The 27,088-nt window shown below is 41.1% G+C and overlaps 24 non-coding genes across 24 annotated transcripts; all 24 read right to left on the reverse strand.

The window, feature by feature from the left end:
• Positions 1-290: 290 nt before the first annotated feature.
• Positions 291-431, reverse strand: LOC148340721 (U4 spliceosomal RNA). Its single transcript, XR_015842710.1, has one exon. It is a non-coding gene; the product is annotated as a U4 spliceosomal RNA (small nuclear RNA).
• A 253-nt stretch (positions 432-684) lies between these two features.
• On the reverse strand, positions 685-828 carry LOC148340722 (U4 spliceosomal RNA). Its single transcript, XR_015842712.1, has one exon. It is a non-coding gene; the product is annotated as a U4 spliceosomal RNA (small nuclear RNA).
• A 1,594-nt stretch (positions 829-2,422) lies between these two features.
• Positions 2,423-2,563, reverse strand: LOC148340723 (U4 spliceosomal RNA). Its single transcript, XR_015842693.1, has one exon. It is a non-coding gene; the product is annotated as a U4 spliceosomal RNA (small nuclear RNA).
• Positions 2,564-3,351: 788 nt separating this feature from the next.
• On the reverse strand, positions 3,352-3,492 carry LOC148340724 (U4 spliceosomal RNA). Its single transcript, XR_015842684.1, has one exon. It is a non-coding gene; the product is annotated as a U4 spliceosomal RNA (small nuclear RNA).
• A 788-nt stretch (positions 3,493-4,280) lies between these two features.
• On the reverse strand, positions 4,281-4,421 carry LOC148340725 (U4 spliceosomal RNA). Its single transcript, XR_015842686.1, has one exon. It is a non-coding gene; the product is annotated as a U4 spliceosomal RNA (small nuclear RNA).
• Positions 4,422-5,103: 682 nt separating this feature from the next.
• On the reverse strand, positions 5,104-5,244 carry LOC148340726 (U4 spliceosomal RNA). The gene has a single exon (XR_015842687.1). It is a non-coding gene; the product is annotated as a U4 spliceosomal RNA (small nuclear RNA).
• Positions 5,245-5,929: 685 nt separating this feature from the next.
• On the reverse strand, positions 5,930-6,070 carry LOC148340727 (U4 spliceosomal RNA). The gene has a single exon (XR_015842704.1). It is a non-coding gene; the product is annotated as a U4 spliceosomal RNA (small nuclear RNA).
• Positions 6,071-6,747: 677 nt separating this feature from the next.
• Positions 6,748-6,888, reverse strand: LOC148340728 (U4 spliceosomal RNA). The gene has a single exon (XR_015842694.1). It is a non-coding gene; the product is annotated as a U4 spliceosomal RNA (small nuclear RNA).
• Positions 6,889-7,676: 788 nt separating this feature from the next.
• LOC148340729 (U4 spliceosomal RNA) lies at positions 7,677-7,817 on the reverse strand. Its single transcript, XR_015842697.1, has one exon. It is a non-coding gene; the product is annotated as a U4 spliceosomal RNA (small nuclear RNA).
• A 788-nt stretch (positions 7,818-8,605) lies between these two features.
• On the reverse strand, positions 8,606-8,746 carry LOC148340730 (U4 spliceosomal RNA). The gene has a single exon (XR_015842688.1). It is a non-coding gene; the product is annotated as a U4 spliceosomal RNA (small nuclear RNA).
• A 682-nt stretch (positions 8,747-9,428) lies between these two features.
• Positions 9,429-9,569, reverse strand: LOC148340731 (U4 spliceosomal RNA). The gene has a single exon (XR_015842698.1). It is a non-coding gene; the product is annotated as a U4 spliceosomal RNA (small nuclear RNA).
• Positions 9,570-10,254: 685 nt separating this feature from the next.
• On the reverse strand, positions 10,255-10,395 carry LOC148340732 (U4 spliceosomal RNA). The gene has a single exon (XR_015842705.1). It is a non-coding gene; the product is annotated as a U4 spliceosomal RNA (small nuclear RNA).
• Positions 10,396-11,072: 677 nt separating this feature from the next.
• LOC148340733 (U4 spliceosomal RNA) lies at positions 11,073-11,213 on the reverse strand. The gene has a single exon (XR_015842695.1). It is a non-coding gene; the product is annotated as a U4 spliceosomal RNA (small nuclear RNA).
• A 788-nt stretch (positions 11,214-12,001) lies between these two features.
• Positions 12,002-12,142, reverse strand: LOC148340734 (U4 spliceosomal RNA). Its single transcript, XR_015842689.1, has one exon. It is a non-coding gene; the product is annotated as a U4 spliceosomal RNA (small nuclear RNA).
• A 788-nt stretch (positions 12,143-12,930) lies between these two features.
• On the reverse strand, positions 12,931-13,071 carry LOC148340735 (U4 spliceosomal RNA). Its single transcript, XR_015842690.1, has one exon. It is a non-coding gene; the product is annotated as a U4 spliceosomal RNA (small nuclear RNA).
• A 682-nt stretch (positions 13,072-13,753) lies between these two features.
• Positions 13,754-13,894, reverse strand: LOC148340736 (U4 spliceosomal RNA). The gene has a single exon (XR_015842691.1). It is a non-coding gene; the product is annotated as a U4 spliceosomal RNA (small nuclear RNA).
• A 685-nt stretch (positions 13,895-14,579) lies between these two features.
• LOC148340737 (U4 spliceosomal RNA) lies at positions 14,580-14,720 on the reverse strand. Its single transcript, XR_015842706.1, has one exon. It is a non-coding gene; the product is annotated as a U4 spliceosomal RNA (small nuclear RNA).
• A 677-nt stretch (positions 14,721-15,397) lies between these two features.
• On the reverse strand, positions 15,398-15,538 carry LOC148340738 (U4 spliceosomal RNA). Its single transcript, XR_015842700.1, has one exon. It is a non-coding gene; the product is annotated as a U4 spliceosomal RNA (small nuclear RNA).
• A 685-nt stretch (positions 15,539-16,223) lies between these two features.
• Positions 16,224-16,364, reverse strand: LOC148340739 (U4 spliceosomal RNA). Its single transcript, XR_015842699.1, has one exon. It is a non-coding gene; the product is annotated as a U4 spliceosomal RNA (small nuclear RNA).
• Positions 16,365-17,041: 677 nt separating this feature from the next.
• On the reverse strand, positions 17,042-17,182 carry LOC148340740 (U4 spliceosomal RNA). The gene has a single exon (XR_015842692.1). It is a non-coding gene; the product is annotated as a U4 spliceosomal RNA (small nuclear RNA).
• Positions 17,183-17,866: 684 nt separating this feature from the next.
• LOC148340741 (U4 spliceosomal RNA) lies at positions 17,867-18,007 on the reverse strand. Its single transcript, XR_015842701.1, has one exon. It is a non-coding gene; the product is annotated as a U4 spliceosomal RNA (small nuclear RNA).
• Positions 18,008-18,693: 686 nt separating this feature from the next.
• On the reverse strand, positions 18,694-18,834 carry LOC148340742 (U4 spliceosomal RNA). Its single transcript, XR_015842703.1, has one exon. It is a non-coding gene; the product is annotated as a U4 spliceosomal RNA (small nuclear RNA).
• Positions 18,835-22,197: 3,363 nt separating this feature from the next.
• LOC148340743 (U4 spliceosomal RNA) lies at positions 22,198-22,338 on the reverse strand. The gene has a single exon (XR_015842709.1). It is a non-coding gene; the product is annotated as a U4 spliceosomal RNA (small nuclear RNA).
• A 268-nt stretch (positions 22,339-22,606) lies between these two features.
• LOC148340744 (U4 spliceosomal RNA) lies at positions 22,607-22,747 on the reverse strand. The gene has a single exon (XR_015842711.1). It is a non-coding gene; the product is annotated as a U4 spliceosomal RNA (small nuclear RNA).
• Between the last annotated feature and the right edge of the window lie 4,341 nt (positions 22,748-27,088).

Here is a 27,088-nt window from a genome sequence, read left to right on the forward strand (position 1 = left end):
CATCACTGCTTGGTACTCCTTTCAGTAGAAGGACGCACTTGGAAGATTTACATAACCTCCAGTATTCATTATTTAGTAATCGTCATTGGACCACAACTCCGCAACCAATTGTAAAATTATAATTGAATAAAGTTTGATTTTTCATAAAAAATCTTTGTTTTAATAACTTTATTTGATTGAGAACTTGACCTCCGCAGAAAATGCATCTAAAGTCCACCCCAAAGGTAATTAAAAAAAAAAGAAGCCGCGCATATAAGCTCACACCCAATTATCTTTGACAGAACAATCAGTCTCCGAAGAGACTAGCAAAAATTGCCATAGCCGACTATATTTCAAGACAGCAAGGCTGGGTATTGGGTAAAGTTTTCAACTAGCAACAATCAAACCTCGGCTGACCCTCATAGGCGACGATATTGCCACTGCGCAAAGATGACATTGATCACTTAACCTCAACATGTCATTACTGCTCGGTACTCCTTTCAGTAAGAGGACGCATTGGGAACAATATTTACATAACGACAGGTATTTGATCACACCTACGCTCCCAATTGTACAATTTAAATTGAACAAAGTTTGATTTTTTTTAAATACCTGCATGAGAATAACATTTGGTCAGGAAGATAACTTTACAGACTGCCCACGAAAAGTAGCTCACCGACAACTTCCATTGACATACAAAACAAGTCTTTTGAGAGACGAGCAAAAATTGCCAAAGTCAACTCTATTTCAAGTTGTCACGGCGGGGTATTGGGTCAAGTTTTCAACTAGCAATAATCGCACCTAGTGATGGGTCCAACGACACCGAGGCGTTGATGCGCGCGCCGAGCTTCCAGGGCAAACCCCGTGTCGGTGCGCGTACAGCTTTGAGAAAGTCACGTGACCACTACCAGAATCGTGTCGACACAGCGGTCGCGCGCCAAACTGTGTTCATAAGGAAGCGCATCTGTCAAGAGGATGGACGCTCAAAACAAGCATCGAGTTATTGGCGCGTTACTTTGCATTAAATATCCGCAAGATGGAAGACGTCACTGTTGATGCGCACTCAGAGGTGCAGCGCTATATGTCAGCAGGACACGTTGCACGTACGGAAGACCCGCTCTTATACTGGAAGTCCATGGAGGCAACGTTCCCTCACCTATTTATATTAGCCACACAAAAAAGAAATAGACTCAATAACAAAACCCTGGAGAAACTTTTTTTGAATAAAAATCTTTAATTACAATGAGTCCATTGTCATTCACAACACTTTTACTTGGGCATTCAGACAGATGTTCCCTTAATTTATCAACTGCATCTTGAATATCAAAGATTTTTTTTTTATGAAATTGCGTGTATGTAAAAATAATGTGAAAGCAAATGCCTTATCAGAATCAGAAATCCCTTTGTCATTGCACTCAAGTGTGCAACGAGATTAGAGAGCTCCCCTCTCCAGTGCATTACAACAATAATTCAGTTAAATATATAAATTAGATAAGAGAATAATTAGTGCGATGGAAAGTAATACGAAATAGGATATATAAAAACACATCACGTCGCTAATCAATGGAATTGGATAAAATTAGCTTGACAGATCAGTGTCAGATGACCCTGTCAAATGTTTCCTGCAAGTCCACCAGGTGTCAGTATTCAGCAACACAGTGTCAATACATTGTGTCACTGTGTCAAAACAATACAGGATGCCTCATCTACCCATCACTATTCGCACCTCAGTTGAACCTCATAGGCTACAATATTGCCAATGCTCAAAGATAACCTCAACCCCTTAACCTCAACATGTCATATACTGCTCGGTACTCCTTTCAGTAAGAGGACGCACATGGAACATCGCAAAACGCGTTCATCACCTTCAGCGTTAGGCCAGCGAAAAGGCGTGCTGTAACCAACGTGTGATCTGATTGGCTATCGCAACTGTCAATCAAATCTGAAATCTCATTGACAGAACAGATGCCTGCACGATTACATCTGAAGGCCTCGGAAAGACAAGTGTGCGCTACTGGTATTGTGAAATCTGCCTGCCAACACGAACTAGCTGAATTCTGATTGGATAAAACCTCTCACTTAAAAATTCAACACTAGGATATAATATGGCATCAATGTGAGGAATATGATCCTTTTTTTCTCAATTATGTTAGGCCAGCAGAGAAGGCCTTGATGGTCCACCACTGCATTTACATAAGGAGATTATTCATAATTAATTGAGTAATCATCATCGGACCACAACCCCGCTACCAATTGTAAACTTTCAATTGAATAAAGTAGATTGTTTTTAAAGTATCCATATTTCAATAACTATATTTGATCAAGAACACAATCTGTGCAGAAAGAAATGTTTAAAGTCCCTTCCTCCCAAAAAGATAACAAGAAACCGCACCAAAAGAAAATAAACAACACATACTCAACTTTCTTAGACAGACTAAGTCAGTCTCATAGGAGACTCCCAAAAATTGCCATAGCTAACTATATTTCAAGTCATCAAGGCGGGGTATTGGGTAAAGTTTTCAACTAGCAATAATCACACCTCAGTTGAACTTCATAGGTTACGATATTGCCACTGCGCAAAGATAATCTCAACCCCTTAACCTCAACATGTCATTACTGCTCGGTACTCCTTTCAGTAAGAGGACGCACATGGAACAGGCAATCGCAAAATGCGTTCGTCACCTTCAGTGTAAGGCCAGCGAGAAGGCGCGCTGTTACCAACGTGTAATCCAATTGGCTATTGCAACTGTCAATTAAATCTGAAATCTCATTGACTTTGACAGAACAGATGCCTGCACCATTACATCTGAAGGCCTCGGAAAGACTAGTGTGCGCTACTGGTATTGTGAAATCTGCCTGCCAACACGAACTAGCTGAATTCTGATTGGATAAAACCTTTCACTTAAAAATTCAACACTAGGATATAATAAGGCATCAATGTGAGGAATATGATACTTTTTTTCTCAATTATGTTCGGCCAGCAGAGAAGGCCTTGATGGTCCAGCACTGCATTTACATATGCAGAGGATGGCCGAGTGGTCTAAGGCGCCGCGTTCAGGACCCAGTCTCCCCAGGAGGCCTGGGTTCGAATCTCGAATTTCCCCATTGTGGGACTAATAAAGGGAATATTATTCATAATTAATTGAGTAATCATCATAGGACCAAAACCCCGCTACCAATTGTAAACTTTCAATTGAATAAAGTAGATCCTTTTTAAAGTATCCATATTTCAATAACTATATTTGATCAAGAACACAATCTGTGCAGAAATAAAAGTTTAAAGTCCCTTCCTCCCAAAAAGATAAGAACAAGAAACCGCACCAAAAGAAAATTAACAACACATACTCAACTTTATCAGACAGACTAAATCAGTCTCTTAGGAGACTCCCAAAAATTGCCATAGCTAACTATATTTCAAGTCATCAAGGCGGGGTATTGGGTAAAGTTTTCAACTAGCAATAATCACACCTCAGTTGAACTTCATAGGTTACGATATTGCCACTGCGCAAAGATAATCTCAACCCCTTAACCTCAACATGTCATTACTGCTCGGTACTCCTTTCAGTAAGAGGACGCACATGGAACAGGCAATCGCAAAATGCGTTCGTCACCTTCAGTGTAAGGTCAGCGAGAAGGCGCGCTGTTACCAACGTGTAATCCAATTGGCTATTGCAACTGTCAATTAAATCTGAAATCTCATTGACTTTGACAGAACAGATGCCTGCACCATTACATCTGAAGGCCTCGGAAAGACTAGTGTGCGCTACTGGTATTGTGAAATCTGCCTGCCAACACGAACTAGCTGAATTCTGATTGGATAAAACCTTTCACTTAAAAATTCAACACTAGGATATAATAAGGCATCAATGTGAGGAATATGATACTTTTTTTCTCAATTATGTTCGGCCAGCAGAGAAGGCCTTGATGGTCCAGCACTGCATTTACATATGCAGAGGATGGCCGAGTGGTCTAAGGCGCCGCGTTCAGGACCCAGTCTCCCCAGGAGGCCTGGGTTCGAATCTCGAATTTCCCCATTGTGGGACTAATAAAGGGAATATTATTCATAATTAATTGAGTAATCATCATAGGACCAAAACCCCGCTACCAATTGTAAACTTTCAATTGAATAAAGTAGATCCTTTTTAAAGTATCCATATTTCAATAACTATATTTGATCAAGAACACAATCTGTGCAGAAATAAAAGTTTAAAGTCCCTTCCTCCCAAAAAGATAAGAACAAGAAACCGCACCAAAAGAAAATTAACAACACATACTCAACTTTATCAGACAGACTAAGTCAGTCTCTTAGGAGACTCCCAAAAATTGCCATAGCTAACTATATTTCAAGTCATCAAGGCGGGGTATTGGGTAAAGTTTTCAACTAGCAATAATCACACCTCAGTTGAACTTCATAGGTTACGATATTGCCACTGCGCAAAGATAATCTCAACCCCTTAACCTCAACATGTCATTACTGCTCGGTACTCCTTTCAGTAAGAGGACGCACATGGAACAGGCAATCGCAAAATGCGTTCGTCACCTTCAGTGTAAGGCCAGCGAGAAGGCGCGCTGTTACCAACGTGTGATCTCATTGGCTATGGCAAATGTCAATCAAATCTGAAATCTCATTGACTTTGACAGAACAGATGCCTGCACGATTACATCTGAAGGCCTCGGAAAGTCGAGTGTGCGCTACTGGTATTGTGAAATCTGTCTGCCAACAGGAACTAGCTGAATTCTGATTGGATAAAACCTCTCACTTAAAAATTCAACACGAGGATATAATATGGCATCAATGTGAGGAATATGATCCTTTTTTTCTCAATTATGTTAGGCCAGCAGAGAAGGCCTTGATGGTCCACCACTGCATTTACATAAGCAGATTCATAATTAATTGAGTAATCATCATCGGACCACAACCCCGCTACCAATTGTAAACTTTCAATTGAATAAAGTAGATCCTTTTTAAAGTATCCATATTTCAAAAACTATATTTGATCAAGAACACAATCTGTGCAGAAATAAATGTTTAAAGTCCCTTCCTCCCAAAAAGATAAGAAGAAGAAACCGCACCAAAAGAAAATCAACAACACATACTCAACTTTATTAGACAGACTAAGTCAGTCTCTTAGGAGACTCCCAAAAATTGCCATAGCTAACTATATTTCAAGTCATCAAGGCGGGGTATTGGGTAAAGTTTTCAACTAGCAATAATCACACCTCAGTTGAACTTCATAGGTTACGATATTGCCACTGCGCAAAGATAATCTCAACCCCTTAACCTCAACATGTCATTACTGCTCGGTACTCCTTTCAGTAAGAGGACGCACATGGAACAGGCAATCGCAAAATGCGTTCGTCACCTTCAGTGTAAGGCGAGCGAGAAGGCGCGCTGTTACCAACGTGTAATCTGATTGGCTATTGCAACTGTCAATTAAATCTGAAATCTCATTGACTTTGACAGAACAGATGCCTGCACCATTACATCTGAAGGCCTCGGAAAGACTAGTGTGCGCTACTGGTATTGTGAAATCTGCCTGCCAACACGAACTAGCTGAATTCTGATTGGATAAAACCTTTCACTTAAAAATTCAACACTAGCATATAATAAGGCATCAATGTGAGGAATATGTTGCTTTTTTTCTCAATTATGTTCGGCCAGCAGAGAAGGCCTTGATGGTCCAGCACTGCATTTACATATGCAGAGTATTCATAATTAATTGAGTAATCATCATAGGACCAAAACCCCGCTACCAATTGTAAACTTTCAATTGAATAAAGTAGATTCTTTTTAAAGTATCCATATTTCAATAACTATATTTGATCAAGAACACAATTTGTGCAGAAATAAATGTTTAAAGTCCCTTCCTTCCAAAAAGATAAGAACAAGAAACCGCACCAAAAGAAAATCAACAACACATACTCAACTTTATTAGACAGACTAAGTCAGTCTCTTAGGAGACTCCCAAAAATTGCCATAGCTAACTATATTTCAAGTCATCAAGGCCGGGTATTGGGTAAAGTTTTCAACTAGCAATGATCACACCTCAGTTGAACTTCATAGGTTACGATATTGCCACCGCGCAAAGATAATCTCAACCCCTTAACCTCAACATGTCATTACTGCTCGGTACTCCTTTCAGTAAGAGGACCCACATGGAACATCGCAAAACGCGTTCATCACCTTCAGCATTAGGCCAGCGAGAAGGCGCGCTGTAAACAACGTGTGATCTCATTGGCTATGGCAAATGTCAATCAAATCTGAAATCTCATTGACTTTGACAGAACAGATGCCTGCACGATTACATCTGAAGGCCTCGGAAAGTCGAGTGTGCGCTACTGGTATTGTGAAATCTGTCTGCCAACAGGAACTAGCTGAATTCTGATTGGATAAAACCTCTCACTTAAAAATTCAACACGAGGATATAATATGGCATCAATGTGAGGAATATGATCCTTATTTTCTCAATTATGTTAGGCCAGCAGAGAAGGCCTTGATGGTCCACCACTGCATTTACATAAGCAGATTCATAATTAATTGAGTAATCATCATCGGACCACAACCCCGCTACCAATTGTAAACTTTCAATTGAATAAAGTAGATCCTTTTTAAAGTATCCATATTTCAAAAACTATATTTGATCAAGAACACAATCTGTGCAGAAATAAATGTTTAAAGTCCCTTCCTCCCAAAAAGATAAGAACAAGAAACCGCACCAAAAGAAAATCAACAACACATACTCAACTTTATTAGACAGACTAAGTCAGTCTCATAGGAGACTCCCAAAAATTGCCATAGCTAACTATATTTCAAGTCATCAAGGCGGGGTATTGGGTAAAGTTTTCAACTAGCAATAATCACACCTCAGTTGAACTTCATAGGTTACGATATTGCCACTGCGCAAAGATAATCTCAACCCCTTAACCTCAACATGTCATTACTGCTCGGTACTCCTTTCAGTAAGAGGACGCACATGGAACAGGCAATCGCAAAATGCGTTCGTCACCTTCAGTGTAAGGCCAGCGAGAAGGCGTGCTGTTACCAACGTGTAATCCAATTGGCTATTGCAACTGTCAATTAAATCTGAAATCTCATTGACTTTGACAGAACAGATGCCTGCACCATTACATCTGAAGGCCTCGGAAAGACTAGTGTGCGCTACTGGTATTGTGAAATCTGCCTGCCAACACGAACTAGCTGAATTCTGATTGGATAAAACCTTTCACTTAAAAATTCAACACTAGGATATAATAAGGCATCAATGTGAGGAATATGATACTTTTTTTCTCAATTATGTTCGGCCAGCAGAGAAGGCCTTGATGGTCCAGCACTGCATTTACATATGCAGAGGACGGCCGAGTGGTCTAAGGCGCCGCGTTCAGGACCCAGTCTCCCCAGGAGGCCTGGGTTCGAATCTCGAATTTCCCCATTGTGGGACTAATAAAGGGAATATTATTCATAATTAATTGAGTAATCATCATAGGACCAAAACCCCGCTACCAATTGTAAACTTTCAATTGAATAAAGTAGATCCTTTTTAAAGTATCCATATTTCAATAACTATATTTGATCAAGAACACAATCTGTGCAGAAATAAAAGTTTAAAGTCCCTTCCTCCCAAAAAGATAAGAACAAGAAACCGCACCAAAAGAAAATTAACAACACATACTCAACTTTATCAGACAGACTAAATCAGTCTCTTAGGAGACTCCCAAAAATTGCCATAGCTAACTATATTTCAAGTCATCAAGGCGGTGTATTGGGTAAAGTTTTCAACTAGCAATAATCACACCTCAGTTGAACTTCATAGGTTACGATATTGCCACTGCGCAAAGATAATCTCAACCCCTTAACCTCAACATGTCATTACTGCTCGGTACTCCTTTCAGTAAGAGGACGCACATGGAACAGGCAATCGCAAAATGCGTTCGTCACCTTCAGTGTAAGGCCAGCGAGAAGGCGCGCTGTTACCAACGTGTAATCCAATTGGCTATTGCAACTGTCAATTAAATCTGAAATCTCATTGACTTTGACAGAACAGATGCCTGCACCATTACATCTGAAGGCCTCGGAAAGACTAGTGTGCGCTACTGGTATTGTGAAATCTGCCTGCCAACACGAACTAGCTGAATTCTGATTGGATAAAACCTTTCACTTAAAAATTCAACACTAGGATATAATAAGGCATCAATGTGAGGAATATGATACTTTTTTTCTCAATTATGTTCGGCCAGCAGAGAAGGCCTTGATGGTCCAGCACTGCATTTACATATGCAGAGGATGGCCGAGTGGTCTAAGGCGCCGCGTTCAGGACCCAGTCTCCCCAGGAGGCCTGGGTTCGAATCTCGAATTTCCCCATTGTGGGACTAATAAAGGGAATATTATTCATAATTAATTGAGTAATCATCATAGGACCAAAACCCCGCTACCAATTGTAAACTTTCAATTGAATAAAGTAGATCCTTTTTAAAGTATCCATATTTCAATAACTATATTTGATCAAGAACACAATCTGTGCAGAAATAAAAGTTTAAAGTCCCTTCCTCCCAAAAAGATAAGAACAAGAAACCGCACCAAAAGAAAATTAACAACACATACTCAACTTTATCAGACAGACTAAGTCAGTCTCTTAGGAGACTCCCAAAAATTGCCATAGCTAACTATATTTCAAGTCATCAAGGCGGGGTATTGGGTAAAGTTTTCAACTAGCAATAATCACACCTCAGTTGAACTTCATAGGTTACGATATTGCCACTGCGCAAAGATAATCTCAACCCCTTAACCTCAACATGTCATTACTGCTCGGTACTCCTTTCAGTAAGAGGACGCACATGGAACAGGCAATCGCAAAATGCGTTCGTCACCTTCAGTGTAAGGCCAGCGAGAAGGCGCGCTGTTACCAACGTGTGATCTCATTGGCTATGGCAAATGTCAATCAAATCTGAAATCTCATTGACTTTGACAGAACAGATGCCTGCACGATTACATCTGAAGGCCTCGGAAAGTCGAGTGTGCGCTACTGGTATTGTGAAATCTGTCTGCCAACAGGAACTAGCTGAATTCTGATTGGATAAAACCTCTCACTTAAAAATTCAACACGAGGATATAATATGGCATCAATGTGAGGAATATGATCCTTTTTTTCTCAATTATGTTAGGCCAGCAGAGAAGGCCTTGATGGTCCACCACTGCATTTACATAAGCAGATTCATAATTAATTGAGTAATCATCATCGGACCACAACCCCGCTACCAATTGTAAACTTTCAATTGAATAAAGTAGATCCTTTTTAAAGTATCCATATTTCAAAAACTATATTTGATCAAGAACACAATCTGTGCAGAAATAAATGTTTAAAGTCCCTTCCTCCCAAAAAGATAAGAACAAGAAACCGCACCAAAAGAAAATCAACAACACATACTCAACTTTATTAGACAGACTAAGTCAGTCTCTTAGGAGACTCCCAAAAATTGCCATAGCTAACTATATTTCAAGTCATCAAGGCGGGGTATTGGGTAAAGTTTTCAACTAGCAATAATCACACCTCAGTTGAACTTCATAGGTTACGATATTGCCACTGCGCAAAGGTAATCTCAACCCCTTAACCTCAACATGTCATTACTGCTCGGTACTCCTTTCAGTAAGAGGACGCACGTGGAACAGGCAATCGCAAAATGCGTTCGTCACCTTCAGTGTAAGGCGAGCGAGAAGGCGCGCTGTTACCAACGTGTAATCTGATTGGCTATTGCAACTGTCAATTAAATCTGAAATCTCATTGACTTTGACAGAACAGATGCCTGCACCATTACATCTGAAGGCCTCGGAAAGACTAGTGTGCGCTACTGGTATTGTGAAATCTGCCTGCCAACACGAACTAGCTGAATTCTGATTGGATAAAACCTTTCACTTAAAAATTCAACACTAGCATATAATAAGGCATCAATGTGAGGAATATGTTGCTTTTTTTCTCAATTATGTTCGGCCAGCAGAGAAGGCCTTGATGGTCCAGCACTGCATTTACATATGCAGAGTATTCATAATTAATTGAGTAATCATCATAGGACCAAAACCCCGCTACCAATTGTAAACTTTCAATTGAATAAAGTAGATTCTTTTTAAAGTATCCATATTTCAATAACTATATTTGATCAAGAACACAATTTGTGCAGAAATAAATGTTTAAAGTCCCTTCCTTCCAAAAAGATAAGAACAAGAAACCGCACCAAAAGAAAATCAACAACACATACTCAACTTTATTAGACAGACTAAGTCAGTCTCTTAGGAGACTCCCAAAAATTGCCATAGCTAACTATATTTCAAGTCATCAAGGCCGGGTATTGGGTAAAGTTTTCAACTAGCAATGATCACACCTCAGTTGAACTTCATAGGTTACGATATTGCCACCGCGCAAAGATAATCTCAACCCCTTAACCTCAACATGTCATTACTGCTCGGTACTCCTTTCAGTAAGAGGACCCACATGGAACATCGCAAAACGCGTTCATCACCTTCAGCATTAGGCCAGCGAGAAGGCGCGCTGTAAACAACGTGTGATCTCATTGGCTATGGCAAATGTCAATCAAATCTGAAATCTCATTGACTTTGACAGAACAGATGCCTGCACGATTACATCTGAAGGCCTCGGAAAGTCGAGTGTGCGCTACTGGTATTGTGAAATCTGTCTGCCAACAGGAACTAGCTGAATTCTGATTGGATAAAACCTCTCACTTAAAAATTCAACACGAGGATATAATATGGCATCAATGTGAGGAATATGATCCTTATTTTCTCAATTATGTTAGGCCAGCAGAGAAGGCCTTGATGGTCCACCACTGCATTTACATAAGCAGATTCATAATTAATTGAGTAATCATCATCGGACCACAACCCCGCTACCAATTGTAAACTTTCAATTGAATAAAGTAGATCCTTTTTAAAGTATCCATATTTCAAAAACTATATTTGATCAAGAACACAATCTGTGCAGAAATAAATGTTTAAAGTCCCTTCCTCCCAAAAAGATAAGAACAAGAAACCGCACCAAAAGAAAATCAACAACACATACTCAACTTTATTAGACAGACTAAGTCAGTCTCATAGGAGACTCCCAAAAATTGCCATAGCTAACTATATTTCAAGTCATCAAGGCGGGGTATTGGGTAAAGTTTTCAACTAGCAATAATCACACCTCAGTTGAACTTCATAGGTTACGATATTGCCACTGCGCAAAGATAATCTCAACCCCTTAACCTCAACATGTCATTACTGCTCGGTACTCCTTTCAGTAAGAGGACGCACATGGAACAGGCAATCGCAAAATGCGTTCGTCACCTTCAGTGTAAGGCCAGCGAGAAGGCGTGCTGTTACCAACGTGTAATCCAATTGGCTATTGCAACTGTCAATTAAATCTGAAATCTCATTGACTTTGACAGAACAGATGCCTGCACCATTACATCTGAAGGCCTCGGAAAGACTAGTGTGCGCTACTGGTATTGTGAAATCTGCCTGCCAACACGAACTAGCTGAATTCTGATTGGATAAAACCTTTCACTTAAAAATTCAACACTAGGATATAATAAGGCATCAATGTGAGGAATATGATACTTTTTTTCTCAATTATGTTCGGCCAGCAGAGAAGGCCTTGATGGTCCAGCACTGCATTTACATATGCAGAGGACGGCCGAGTGGTCTAAGGCGCCGCGTTCAGGACCCAGTCTCCCCAGGAGGCCTGGGTTCGAATCTCGAATTTCCCCATTGTGGGACTAATAAAGGGAATATTATTCATAATTAATTGAGTAATCATCATAGGACCAAAACCCCGCTACCAATTGTAAACTTTCAATTGAATAAAGTAGATCCTTTTTAAAGTATCCATATTTCAATAACTATATTTGATCAAGAACACAATCTGTGCAGAAATAAAAGTTTAAAGTCCCTTCCTCCCAAAAAGATAAGAACAAGAAACCGCACCAAAAGAAAATTAACAACACATACTCAACTTTATCAGACAGACTAAATCAGTCTCTTAGGAGACTCCCAAAAATTGCCATAGCTAACTATATTTCAAGTCATCAAGGCGGGGTATTGGGTAAAGTTTTCAACTAGCAATAATCACACCTCAGTTGAACTTCATAGGTTACGATATTGCCACTGCGCAAAGATAATCTCAACCCCTTAACCTCAACATGTCATTACTGCTCGGTACTCCTTTCAGTAAGAGGACGCACATGGAACAGGCAATCGCAAAATGCGTTCGTCACCTTCAGTGTAAGGCCAGCGAGAAGGCGCGCTGTTACCAACGTGTAATCCAATTGGCTATTGCAACTGTCAATTAAATCTGAAATCTCATTGACTTTGACAGAACAGATGCCTGCACCATTACATCTGAAGGCCTCGGAAAGACTAGTGTGCGCTACTGGTATTGTGAAATCTGCCTGCCAACACGAACTAGCTGAATTCTGATTGGATAAAACCTTTCACTTAAAAATTCAACACTAGGATATAATAAGGCATCAATGTGAGGAATATGATACTTTTTTTCTCAATTATGTTCGGCCAGCAGAGAAGGCCTTGATGGTCCAGCACTGCATTTACATATGCAGAGGATGGCCGAGTGGTCTAAGGCGCCGCGTTCAGGACCCAGTCTCCCCAGGAGGCCTGGGTTCGAATCTCGAATTTCCCCATTGTGGGACTAATAAAGGGAATATTATTCATAATTAATTGAGTAATCATCATAGGACCAAAACCCCGCTACCAATTGTAAACTTTCAATTGAATAAAGTAGAGCCTTTTTAAAGTATCCATATTTCAATAACTATATTTGATCAAGAACACAATCTGTGCAGAAATAAAAGTTTAAAGTCCCTTCCTCCCAAAAAGATAAGAACAAGAAACCGCACCAAAAGAAAATTAACAACACATACTCAACTTTATCAGACAGACTAAGTCAGTCTCTTAGGAGACTCCCAAAAATTGCCATAGCTAACTATATTTCAAGTCATCAAGGCGGGGTATTGGGTAAAGTTTTCAACTAGCAATAATCACACCTCAGTTGAACTTCATAGGTTACGATATTGCCACTGCGCAAAGATAATCTCAACCCCTTAACCTCAACATGTCATTACTGCTCGGTACTCCTTTCAGTAAGAGGACGCACATGGAACAGGCAATCGCAAAATGCGTTCGTCACCTTCAGTGTAAGGCCAGCGAGAAGGCGCGCTGTTACCAACGTGTGATCTCATTGGCTATGGCAAATGTCAATCAAATCTGAAATCTCATTGACTTTGACAGAACAGATGCCTGCACGATTACATCTGAAGGCCTCGGAAAGTCGAGTGTGCGCTACTGGTATTGTGAAATCTGTCTGCCAACAGGAACTAGCTGAATTCTGATTGGATAAAACCTCTCACTTAAAAATTCAACACGAGGATATAATATGGCATCAATGTGAGGAATATGATCCTTTTTTTCTCAATTATGTTAGGCCAGCAGAGAAGGCCTTGATGGTCCACCACTGCATTTACATAAGCAGATTCATAATTAATTGAGTAATCATCATCGGACCACAACCCCGCTACCAATTGTAAACTTTCAATTGAATAAAGTAGATCCTTTTTAAAGTATCCATATTTCAAAAACTATATTTGATCAAGAACACAATCTGTGCAGAAATAAATGTTTAAAGTCCCTTCCTCCCAAAAAGATAAGAACAAGAAACCGCACCAAAAGAAAATCAACAACACATACTCAACTTTATTAGACAGACTAAGTCAGTCTCTTAGGAGACTCCCAAAAATTGCCATAGCTAACTATATTTCAAGTCATCAAGGCGGGGTATTGGGTAAAGTTTTCAACTAGCAATAATCACACCTCAGTTGAACTTCATAGGTTACGATATTGCCACTGCGCAAAGATAATCTCAACCCCTTAACCTCAACATGTCATTACTGCTCGGTACTCCTTTCAGTAAGAGGACGCACATGGAACAGGCAATCGCAAAATGCGTTCGTCACCTTCAGTGTAAGGCCAGCGAGAAGGCGCGCTGTTACCAACGTGTAATCTGATTGGCTATTGCAACTGTCAATTAAATCTGAAATCTCATTGACTTTGACAGAACAGATGCCTGCACCATTACATCTGAAGGCCTCGGAAAGACTAGTGTGCGCTACTGGTATTGTGAAATCTGCCTGCCAACACGAACTAGCTGAATTCTGATTGGATAAAACCTTTCACTTAAAAATTCAACACTAGCATATAATAAGGCATCAATGTGAGGAATATGTTGCTTTTTTTCTCAATTATGTTCGGCCAGCAGAGAAGGCCTTGATGGTCCAGCACTGCATTTACACATGCAGAGTATTCATAATTAATTGAGTAATCATCATAGGACCAAAACCCCGCTACCAATTGTAAACTTTCAATTGAATAAAGTAGATTCTTTTTAAAGTATCCATATTTCAATAACTATATTTGATCAAGAACACAATCTGTGCAGAAATAAATGTTTAAAGTCCCTTCCTTCCAAAAAGATAAGAACAAGAAACCGCACCAAAAGAAAATCAACAACACATACTCAACTTTATTAGACAGACTAAGTCAGTCTCTTAGGAGACTCCCAAAAATTGCCATAGCTAACTATATTTCAAGTCATCAAGGCCGGGTATTGGGTAAAGTTTTCAACTAGCAATGATCACACCTCAGTTGAACTTCATAGGTTACGATATTGCCACCGCGCAAAGATAATCTCAACCCCTTAACCTCAACATGTCATTACTGCTCGGTACTCCTTTCAGTAAGAGGACCCACATGGAACATCGCAAAACGCGTTCATCACCTTCAGCATTAGGCCAGCGAGAAGGCGCGCTGTAACCAACGTGTGATCTCATTGGCTATGGCAAATGTCAATCAAATCTGAAATCTCATTGACTTTGACAGAACAGATGCCTGCACGATTACATCTGAAGGCCTCGGAAAGTCGAGTGTGCGCTACTGGTATTGTGAAATCTGTCTGCCAACAGGAACTAGCTGAATTCTGATTGGATAAAACCTCTCACTTAAAAATTCAACACGAGGATATAATATGGCATCAATGTGAGGAATATGATCCTTTTTTTCTCAATTATGTTAGGCCAGCAGAGAAGGCCTTGATGGCCCACCACTGCATTTACATAAGCAGATTCATAATTAATTGAGTAATCATCATCGGACCACAACCCCGCTACCAATTGTAAACTTTCAATTGAATAAAGTAGATCCTTTTTAAAGTATCCATATTTCAAAAACTATATTTGATCAAGAACACAATCTGTGCAGAAATAAATGTTTAAAGTCCCTTCCTCCCAAAAAGATAAGAACAAGAAACCGCACCAAAAGAAAATCAACAACACATACTCAACTTTATTAGACAGACTAAGTCAGTCTCTTAGGAGACTCCCAAAAATTGCCATAGCTAACTATATTTCAAGTCATCAAGGCGGGGTATTGGGTAAAGTTTTCAACTAGCAATAATCACATCTCAGTTGAACTTCATAGGTTACGATATTGCCACTGCGCAAAGATAATCTCAACCCCTTAACCTCAACATGTCATTACTGCTCGGTACTCCTTTCAGTAAGAGGACGCACATGGAACAGGCAATCGCAAAATGCGTTCGTCACCTTCAGTGTAAGGCCAGCGAGAAGGCGCGCTGTTACCAACGTGTAATCTGATTGGCTATTGCAACTGTCAATTAAATCTGAAATCTCATTGACTTTGACAGAACAGATGCCTGCACCATTACATCTGAAGGCCTCGGAAAGACTAGTGTGCGCTACTGGTATTGTGAAATCTGCCTGCCAACACGAACTAGCTGAATTCTGATTGGATAAAACCTTTCACTTAAAAATTCAACACTAGCATATAATAAGGCATCAATGTGAGGAATATGATGCTTTTTTTCTCAATTATGTTCGGCCAGCAGAGAAGGCCTTGATGGTCCAGCACTGCATTTACATATGCAGAGTATTCATAATTAATTGAGTAATCATCATAGGACCAAAACCCCGCTACCAATTGTAAACTTTCAATTGAATAAAGTAGATTCTTTTTAAAGTATCCATATTTCAATAACTATATTTGATCAAGAACACAATCTGTGCAGAAATAAATGTTTAAAGTCCCTTCCTTCCAAAAAGATAAGAACAAGAAACCGCACCAAAAGAAAATCAACAACACATACTCAACTTTATTAGACAGACTAAGTCAGTCTCTTAGGAGACTCCCAAAAATTGCCATAGCTAACTATATTTCAAGTCATCAAGGCGGGGTATTGGGTAAAGTTTTCAACTAGCAATAATCACACCTCAGTTGAACTTCATAGGTTACGATATTGCCACCGCGCAAAGATAATCTCAACCCCTTAACCTCAACATGTCATTACTGCTCGGTACTCCTTTCAGTAAGAGGACCCACATGGAACATCGCAAAACGCGTTCATCACCTTCAGCGTTAGGCCAGCGAGAAGGCGCGCTGTAACCAACGTGTGATCTCATTGGCTATGGCAAATGTCAATCAAATCTGAAATCTCATTGACTTTGACAGAACAGATGCCTGCACGATTACATCTGAAGGCCTCGGAAAGTCGAGTGTGCGCTACTGGTATTGTGAAATCTGTCTGCCAACAGGAACTAGCTGAATTCTGATTGGATAAAACCTCTCACTTAAAAATTCAACACGAGGATATAATATGGCATCAATGTGAGGAATATGATCCTTTTTTTCTCAATTATGTTAGGCCAGCAGAGAAGGCCTTGATGGTCCACCACTGCATTTACATAAGCAGATTCATAATTAATTGAGTAATCATCATCGGACCACAACCCCGCTACCAATTGTAAACTTTCAATTGAATAAAGTAGATCCTTTTTAAAGTATCCATATTTCAAAAACTATATTTGATCAAGAACACAATCTGTGCAGAAATAAATGTTTAAAGTCCCTTCCTCCCAAAAAGATAAGAACAAGAAACCGCACCAAAAGAAAATCAACAACACATACTCAACTTTATTAGACAGACTAAGTCAGTCTCTTAGGAGACTCCCAAAAATTGCCATAGCTAACTATATTTCAAGTCATCAAGGCGGGGTATTGGGTAAAGTTTTCAACTAGCAATAATCACACCTCAGTTGAACTTCATAGGTTACGATATTGCCACTGCGCAAAGATAATCTCAACCCCTTAACCTCAACATGTCATTACTGCTCGGTACTCCTTTCAGTAAGAGGACGCACATGGAACAGGCAATCGCAAAATGCGTTCGTCACCTTCAGTGTAAGGCCAGCGAGAAGGCGCGCTGTTACCAACGTGTAATCTGATTGGCTATTGCAACTGTCAATTAAATCTGAAATCTCATTGACTTTGACAGAACAGATGCCTGCACGATTACATCTGAAGGCCTCGGAAAGACCAGTGTGCGCTACTGCTATTGTGAAATCTGCCTGCCAACACGAACTAGCTGAATTCTGATTGGATAAAACCTCTCACTTAAAAATTCAACACTAGGATATAATATGGCATCAATGTGAGGAATATGATCCTTTTTTTCTCAATTATGTTAGGCCAGCAGAGAAGGCCTTGATGGTCCACCACTGCATTTACATAAGCAGATTATTCATAATTAATTGAGTAATCATCATCGGACCACAACCCCGCTACCAATTGTAAACTTTAATTGAATAAAGTAGAATGTTTTTAAAGTAACCATATTTCAATAACTATATTTGATCAAGAACACAATCTGTGCAGAAAGAAATGTTTAAAGTCCTTTCCTCCCAAAAAGATAAGAACAAGAAACCGCACCAATAGATAATCAACAACACATACTCAACTTTCTTAGACAGACTAAGTCAGTCTCATAGGAGACTCCCAAAAATTGCCACAGTAGACTATATTTCAAGTCATCAAGGCGAGGTATTGGGTAAAGTTTTCAACTAGCAATAATCACACCTCAGTTGAACCTCATAGGTTATGATATTGCCACTGCGCAAAGATAACCTCAACCCCTTAACCTCAACATGTCATTACTGCTCGGTACTCCTTTCAGTAAGAGGACGCACATGGAACAGGCAATCGCAAAATGCGTTCGTCACCTTCAGTGTAAGGCCAGCGAGAAGGCGCGCTGTTACCAACGTGTAATCTGATTGGCTATTGCAACTGTCAATTAAATCTGAAATCTCATTGACTTTGACAGAACAGATGCCTGCACGATTACATCTGAAGGCCTCGGAAAGACTAGTGTGCGCTACTGGTATTGTGAAATCTGCCTGCCAACACGAACTAGCTGAATTCTGATTGGATAAAACCTTTCACTTAAAAATTCAACACTAGGATAAAATAAGGCATCAATGTGAGGAATATGATCCTTTTTTTTCTCAATTATGTTAGGCCAGCAGAGAAGGCCTTGATGGTCCACCACTGCATTTAAATATGCAGAGTATTCATAATTAATTGAGTAATCATCATAGGACCAAAACCCCGCTACCAATTGTAAACTTTCAATTGAATAAAGTAGATTCTTTTTAAAGTATCCATATTTCAATAACTATATTTGATCAAGAACACAATCTGTGCAGAAATAAATGTTTAAAGTCCCTTCCACCCAAAAAGATAAGAACAAGAAACCGCACCAAAAGAAAATCAACAACACATAGTCAACTTTCTTAGACAGACTAAGTCAGTCTCTTAGGAGACTCCCAAAAATTGCCATAGCTAACTATATTTCAAGTCATCAAGGCAGGGTATTGGGTAAAGTTTTCAACTAGCAATAATCACACCTCAGTTGAACCTCATAGGTTACGATATTGCCACTGCTCAAAGATAACCTCAACCCCTTAACCTCAACATGTCATTACTGCTCGGTACTCCTTTCAGTAAGAGGACGCACTGGGAACAACATTTACATAATCAGAATCAGAAATCCCTTTATTGTCATTGTACTCAAGTGTGCAACGAGATTAGAGAGCTCCCCTCTCCAGTGCAATACAACAATAATTCAGATAGATATATAAATTAGATAAATAAGAGAATAGTTAGTGCAATGGAAAATAATACTGGATATGATATATAAAAACACATGACGTTGCTGTTCTGCAAGGTAAGGGAGGTCGTGTGTGTGTGTGAGAGTTTAGAATGGAGATGGCGCTTGGAAAGAAACTGTTTCTCAGTCTATTAGTCCTTGATTTGATGCACCTGTAGCGCCTGCCAGAGGGCATCAGGTCGAACAGGTGTGAGTTTGGGTGGGTATTGTCTTTGACGATATTGAGAGCCCTGCTGAGGCACCGGGCGGTGTAGGGGAGAGGGCAGCCAATAATCCTTTGCGCTGTTTTGACCGTCCTCTGGTGCCTCACTCTGTCCGCCTCAGTGCAGCCGCTGTACCAGGTGGAGACACAGTACGTCAACAGGCTCTCGATGGACGAGTGGTAGAAGGCCAGCAGCAGCTTCCTGTCCAGGTTGAATTTCCTGAGGACTCTCAGGAAGTGCAGACGCTGGTGGACCTTCTTTACCACTGCTGTGGTGTTGTGTGTCCAAGAAAGGTCATCGGAGATCTGTACTCCCAGAAACTTGAACGTGTGGACCCTCTCCACACACACACCTTCGATGCAGAGGGGGGGCGGCACCGTCTTGTTCCTCCTGAAGTCGATGAAGTCCTTTATTTTTGCAATGTTGAGTTGCAGTCTGTTGTCCTCGCACCAAGCCGTCAGTCTCTGGACCTCCTCTCTGTAGGCTGTCTCGTCACCTTCCGAGATCAGACCGACCACTGTCGTGTCGTCAGCAAACTTGACGATGGTGTTGTTACCGTGGGCCGGGCTGCAGCCGTAGGTGTAGAGGGCGTATAGGAGAGGGCTCAGCACGCATCCTTGGGGGGAACCGGTGCTCAGCGTACGGGTGGAGGACGTGTAGGGGCCGAGCAACACAGTCTGGGGTCTGTTGGTCAGAAAGTCCTTAATCCAGATGCGTGTGAGGGCAGGGAGGCCGAGACTGTCCAGTTTGGCAACGAGGATGTCCGGGATGATTGTGTTGAATGCCGAGCTGTAGTCCACAAAGAGCATCCTTGCATAGCTCTGCTGTCGTTCCAGGTGGCCCAGCACAACATGCAGAGCAGTGTCGATGGCGTCCTCAGTGGATCTGTTAGCCCGGTATGCAAACTGGTAGGGGTCCAGAGTGGGAGGATGGCCGTCCCTGATGTGCTGGAGAACCAGCCTCTCGAAGCACTTCATGATGACTGGCGTGAGAGCAACAGGACGGTAGTCATTCAGGAGGACTTCGGGTGACTTTTTGGGGACAGGAATAATGGTGGAGGTTTTCAAGCAGGAGGGGATGGCTGCTTGAGCCAGGGAGCGGTTGAAGACCCTGCAGAAAACATGTGACAGTTGGTGGGCACATGCTCTGAGGACCTTGCCTGGTATTCCGTCGGGTCCAGTAGCTTTCCTGGGGTTAATAGCCAGGAGCGCGCGCCTCACATCGTGTTCCTCTATGGTGAGTGGGGGGAGTTGAGGCATGAAGCGCGGGGGTATGACGGTTGGGGCGAGTCAAAGCAAGCGAAGAAGCAGTTAAGCTCCTCTGCCAGCGATGCACTCGGGTCTACAGAGGTCGTGCTGCTGCCTCTGAAGTTGGTGATGCTCCGTAGACCCTGCCACACCTCCCATGGTCTGTTGCTGGCAAGGTGGGACTCCAGCCTCCTCTTGTAGTTTGCCTTGGCTAGCTTGATGCCTTTGCTTAGGTCAGCACGAGCCACCCTGTACTGGGCTTTGTCGCCTGACCTGAAGGCAGCGTCACGGGCCTTGAGGAGAGAGCGGACCTGGCTGGACATCCAGGGCTTCGCATTTGGGAAGATCCGTATGGCCCTGTTTAGGGAGACAGTTTCCATGCAGAACTTGATGTAGTCCAGTATACAGTGCGTGTAGACATCAAGGTCCTGATGATCAAAGAGGTCCCAGTTGGTGCCTTGAAAGCAGTCCTGTAATTCAATCATGGCGTCATCACGCCAGGTTTTCACAGTCTATGTGGTGGGCCTGATCTGCGCCTGAGAGGGGTGTACGCAGGTGCGAGCTGCAAGGAGAGGTGGTCTGACTGGCCGAGGGGGGCGAGTGGGAGGGCCCTGTATGCGTGCTTGATGTTCGAGTACACATGATCGAGAGTGTTGTCTCCCCTCGTTGGGCACTTGACATGCTGGTGGAACTCTGGGAGTACAGTCTTTAAATTGGCCTTATTAAAGTCACCGCTACTATGTGAACGCCATCAGGGTGGGTCCGCTGATGTTTGTTGATGACGCACGCGAGTAGCGAGAGCGCCGTGCTAGTGTTTGCGTCGGGAGGGATGTAAACAGCTGTGACGATCACTACCGTTAGTTCCCTCGGGAGAAAATAAGGCCGGCATTTAACGGACATGAACTCGATGTCGGGGGAAGAGTGCTTCTCAACGATCATGCTATCGCCGCACCAGTTCTCATGCACGTAAACACAGAGCCCCCCGCCCCTGCTCTTACCGGTGTCCCTCGTCCGATCCGCGCGAAGTAGCAAGCGCCCAGCCAGCTGGATGCTAGCGTCGGGGACGTTGGCGTGCAGCCAGGATTCCGTGATGACGATCACACTGCTGTCTCGCACATAGCGGTTTCCCAGGATTTGTAATCCCAGATCGTCGATTTTATGGACCACGGATCTGGCGTTGGTGAGGTAGAGACTCGGCAGTGGTTGCCATGTGGGGCTGCCGTTGCAGCCGTAGCAAGACACCGGACCTACAGCCCCGCTTCTGCTTCCTCTCTCTGCGTCGCCGTCGCCGCCTCCCGGTCCCGATGAAAAACCACGGTGAGCCGGGCGGCCTCGCCAGTTCGTCAGGAATTTTGCGATCATAGCAAAATTCCTCTGTGATGGTTATTTTGCATCGATATACAATGTCCACGATGTTCTGGCGGGTATATCGATGCTGTGCCTCAGTTGGTGCCAATAAGACCACGCTAACACAAATAAAAAGCAATAAGGAGCACTGGGAGGGAGAGCCGTTAGCCGCTGCGTCTATTGAGTAATCGATCACACCTCCACTACAATTATAAAATTTAAATTGAACAAAGTTTGAATTTTTTAAAGTACCTGCAGGAGAATAACATTATTTGATCAAGAAAATAACCTCGCAGATTTTCCACAATAGCAAGCTCACCCATAACTGACATTGACAGATAAAATGAGCCTAATAAGAGACTAACAAAAATTGCCATAGCTGACTATATTTCAAGACGTCAAGGCGAGGTATTGAGTAAAGTTTTCAAATAGCAATAATCACACCTCGGTAAAACCTCATAGGTAATGATACTGCCACTGCACAAAGATGAAATGATCTCTTAACCTCAACATGTCATTACTGCTCGGTACTCCTTTCAGTAAGAGGACGCACGGGGAAAAACATTTACATAATGAAAGGTATTTATTAATTGAGTAATCGATCACACCTCCACTACAATTATAAAATTTAAATTGAACAAAGTTTGAATTTTTTAAGTACCTGCATGAGAATAACATTATTTGATCAAGAAGATAACCTCACAGATTTTCCACAATAGCAAGCTCACCCATAACTAACATTGACAGATAAAATGAGTCTTATAAGAGACTAACAAAAATTGCCATAGCTGACTATATTTCAAGTCGTCAAGGTAGGGTATTGCATAAAGTTTTCAACTAGCAATAATCGTGCCTCCGTTGAACCTTATAGGCTACAATATTGCCACTGCGCAAAGATGACAGCAAGCACTTAACTTCAACATGTCATTCCTAATCAATACTCCTTTCAGTAAGAGGACGCACTTGGAATACAGAGCCAAGTACTTTTCTTTGGATAATGCCAAATACCACGTGATAAAACAAAGTTTATTCTCTCAAAATGTGTTGAACTTGTGAACTCTGAATTGAATAAAGTTAGTTTTTCTGTATTTTAATAACTTTATTCCATCAAAAATGCAATCTCAGCAGAAAATGTGTCTAATTGTAACTTATTCCTGATCAAAGTACATTTGTCAACCATGATATGGAGTCGGTTTTGAGAGAAAAACAAAGCTTCATAAAATAATAAACGATCACATCAGTTATTATATTTATAGTTTTATAGTTGTAATTTTACTCATTTGACTCGTTGACTAATCTTGTATTTTGATTCCCATTCGAAATACAAGCTCCCAAAAGCCGGTTGGTAGAGGCGCTGCATCCGCTCCAGTTGAAATTCACTCACATTTGGCCTGTTAAGGTATTAATGTCTGCATCATGACAATTATTGATAATAAAGACTTAACATTTTCCATGAGTGTCTTCGTTATGGGAGGACTAACACACACCACCACCAAGCAATTCGCTGACATATCGGACCACCCCGCGAGGTTCAAGTGAGCTTGTTAGTTCGTTACCTCAGTAGCTCATTAAGTCACGGATTACTGAACATAATTGACAGCAGTATAGGATGTGTGAATGTATGCAAGGCAGCGAGGTTGTGGAGTATTAGACTCAACACAGGTCACCTGGTTAGGCACCCCACAAGCCTACTCGTGAAAAGTATTAGCCGCTTAAAAACAAGCCAATTTGTAGTGCATCCGTCCGACTCACCATTGTCTCAATGTGTGTGCCACGCGTGGCGTAACGATGCAGAGAACATTTTTTTTTTGACTAACCCGTCACGATCATGATGCAAATCAAGGTTTTTTTGCAATTTTGACAGATGGTCTCAGATTTTATCTGAGGGCGCTTAGTACTCATATAGTCGGGAGGACCGACCCATGCCCCAACCTGTTTTGGCCACACACAAATAAAATGGACAACGGAGAAGTAGAAAACGATTTGAACACTACATTTCAACAATTAAGTGTCTATTTGTTTTCAATCTTTCCACGTTTTCAGCACTTATCTTCAAACAAATCCACGTGCCGTAAGTGGGTTACGTCCTGAACTGGTTGCCAGCCAATTGCCGGGAACACAGACAAACCACTATCCGCTTTCACACTCACACCTAGGGACAATTTAGAACAGGAGTGGGCAAACTTTTTGGCGGGCCACAATGGCTTGTGAAATTTGACAGAGGGGCCTGACCAGGAGCAGATGGATGGAGTGTTTTGGTAACCTCACCTCATCAGAGAAAAAAAAATACATTTAATTTTAAATGAAAGTGAACAAAAGCATTACAATAATATATATGTCTGAAAAAACACAGTATTTAGAAAATAAAACATGGTTAATTCATTTGATTTTTTTCAAGTTCGGCGGACCCGATTAAAACGTTTACTGAGTCGCATGTGGCCCCCGGGCCGTAGTTTGCCCACACCTGATTTAGCGTTCCCAATCAACCTACCATGCATGTTTTTGTTATGTGGGAGGACCCCAGAGTATCCAGAGAAAACTCTCACCGGCACGGGGAGAACAGGCAAACTCCACACAGGAAGGCCGTAGACGGAATCGAACCTCACTTCTCTGAACTGTGAGGCAATTGTGCTAACTCTCTCCAAACAGATGTTATGTATTTAGAAACAACAAAATTGACTTTAAATGATTACATTCAAATGTTCCGCAATTGTTGATCATTGGAGTATTTCAATTCTTAGATTGCTACAAATTGTCATTTATGTGTTAAGGTCATAGGTGACTGGACAATGGCAACAATGACTATTAATGGTTTATACCAATACATATAGTCGTGTTACAGTTATTTTATATGCTCTTCAATTTGTAATGATAAGTAGCAAGATAACACAACACACAAATGATTTTTGGTAAGTATCATAAAAAACCCTTTCGCGCGTAGTCAGCTGCGATAGGCTCCAGCAGCCCCGCGACCCTGGTGAGGAAAAGTGATTCAAATAATGGATGGATGGATCATAGGAAACATGATGAAAAATTGATCAAATGTTCGTTTCTGAAGCTCAAAATCCTCCACGGTGTCACCGACCATCACCAAAGGGGAAAAACAACTATAGTGGCTGTTTTATGGAGCCAGCATAAATTACGCGATCAGTTCTTACTTTGACTTTGATGACTGTCTTAGCAATAGAGCTACGGCAGTAAAAGCTTCAAAAAGGGATAAAATAGGACAGTGTATATGAAATACTAGCCTGATATTCACTCCTTTATAAAGTATGGTGAGTTTTGTTTGGGAACTGTGGCTTAATCCCATGTTCCAAAAAGCTTTACCGAAGACACAAAATGTCCCCTACATGTAAATGTTGGTATAAATGGTCATCTGTCTCATTCTAATCAAGAAACATTGTTTCATTTGTATTTCAGTCACTTTCGCCTAATTGTATTTTAAGTAAATCGACACATACACACGAAGAAAGAACATTTCAATAAAAGTCTTTTAAATTAACAAAAATCAATTGTGTGGAACCAATTGACAGAAAATATTAAGTAAAGCCAACACTTCATTTTTACGAGAGAAGATTAGTTCCAGATTTTGTCTTCCTGCAGAAGCTCAACAGCTGGAGCTTGGCCGTTTCTTATTTTATTTACGTCGCCATCATCATTGGTGTTACAAATCTCTGATGTGGTTTAGCACATTATTTTTTTTTACCTTTACACACCCCATTGTTCCAAGATATTAAGGAGGAATTTTCCATTACGTGGATAAATCTATTGCTGACACCCTTAGTGAATGTCATTAGTCAGCCCACATAGACCCTGGCCATCTGCCATCTCTCTCTCTCTCTCTCTCTCTGTCTCTCTCTCTCTCTCTCTCTCTCTCTCTCTCCCCCTCTCTCTCCCCCTCTCCCCCTCTCCCCTATAATAGAGCCCATAGAATGTTGATGCAGCGACTTAAGCTACATACTGAAGGTAACATAACACAGACACCACATTTAAGTAACTGGATATTAAGTATTAATTCAAAATTTAAGCAGAGTGGTGTCTTGAGTCTGTAAATATAATATATAAAATACTAATTTATTAATGTGCATGTTAAAAGAATTGAAAATGTGACTACTTTGTCTCAATTAACGAGAGACAGATCTGAATACATGATAACAGTGCCCATCAGATACAGAGAGAATAATCTGGACAACTGGGCAATTTCTTGATGGGCCGGACGGCTATATGCACTGCTCAGGGCTGCTGTTCTACATTAATTTCCTCCAGCCCTTAGATCAGTTTTTAAATCAAGAAATGTAGTGCGTTCGCAACAAGCAAATGCATTATTGTCTTCTCATACAAATAGGCCTTTTTATAATATATTGCAATACATTTTTTACAAAGGGCATGATCAAGTTGCAAGAATGTAATAACAATTGTTGCCATAAAAACAAAACAAAAAAACAACACCACTGTAATTATTGTTATATTCATTGGATATATACACTCTGTATGTAGAAAGACATTGAAGAGGCGTAACACAATCATGTGTCCCTTGTAACGGCAACAAAGCATACTGGGACAGTCTCCTCACATTCTCGAATACCTGCAGCAGTTGCTGTATGGCAATCCTAATCATCAGTCTGCTTACCGGAAGTGCTGAGAATAGGTTTGAAATAACAATAGGGAAGTGCCATTTTAGCTGCCTAAATATTGTTGGCGCTTGATAACGCTGCCTTGTGTGTGAAGAGTCTTATCTCGTGTTATGTACACATGCCTGCTTTTCCATTATTGTCTTTTTGTCCATTTCAACTATTTATGTTCGCATTGTTCAAATGTACATGATGATTTTTTTATCAAATGCAATAGGAATTCCGATGGAGGCATTGGTAAGCTAATTTAGACTGGATCAATAATAAGGGTAAAATTGTATTCTGTATGTTCATTAAAATGTGAACAAAGACTGTGCCAGTCTTAGCCATGAAATTGCAGGGCTGAAAATGAGTCCCACTACCAATAACCATCAATCCACTGTATTTAATATACCGTGTTTCCAGATCAAGGTCACAATTAACTTGTGTACACTAAAATTGTCACCAGTCAACCATAGAGCACAAACACACTACTCACAAAATGAGCTGACAGTTCCAATTTTATCAGGGCATATTCTAATGCAGCATACCGTGTATGTACAAAGGGATGCTTGAGAGGAGCCTACAAATGGACATCAGGGCCTTGGACTGGAAAGGAATTCAAGCCA

This window comes from Idiotropiscis lumnitzeri, chromosome 3, assembly GCF_059441095.1.
Source record: "Idiotropiscis lumnitzeri isolate Australia: NSW breed Sydney's pygmy pipehorse chromosome 3, RoL_Ilum_1.0, whole genome shotgun sequence".
Taxonomy (NCBI): Eukaryota; Metazoa; Chordata; class Actinopteri; order Syngnathiformes; family Syngnathidae; genus Idiotropiscis; species Idiotropiscis lumnitzeri.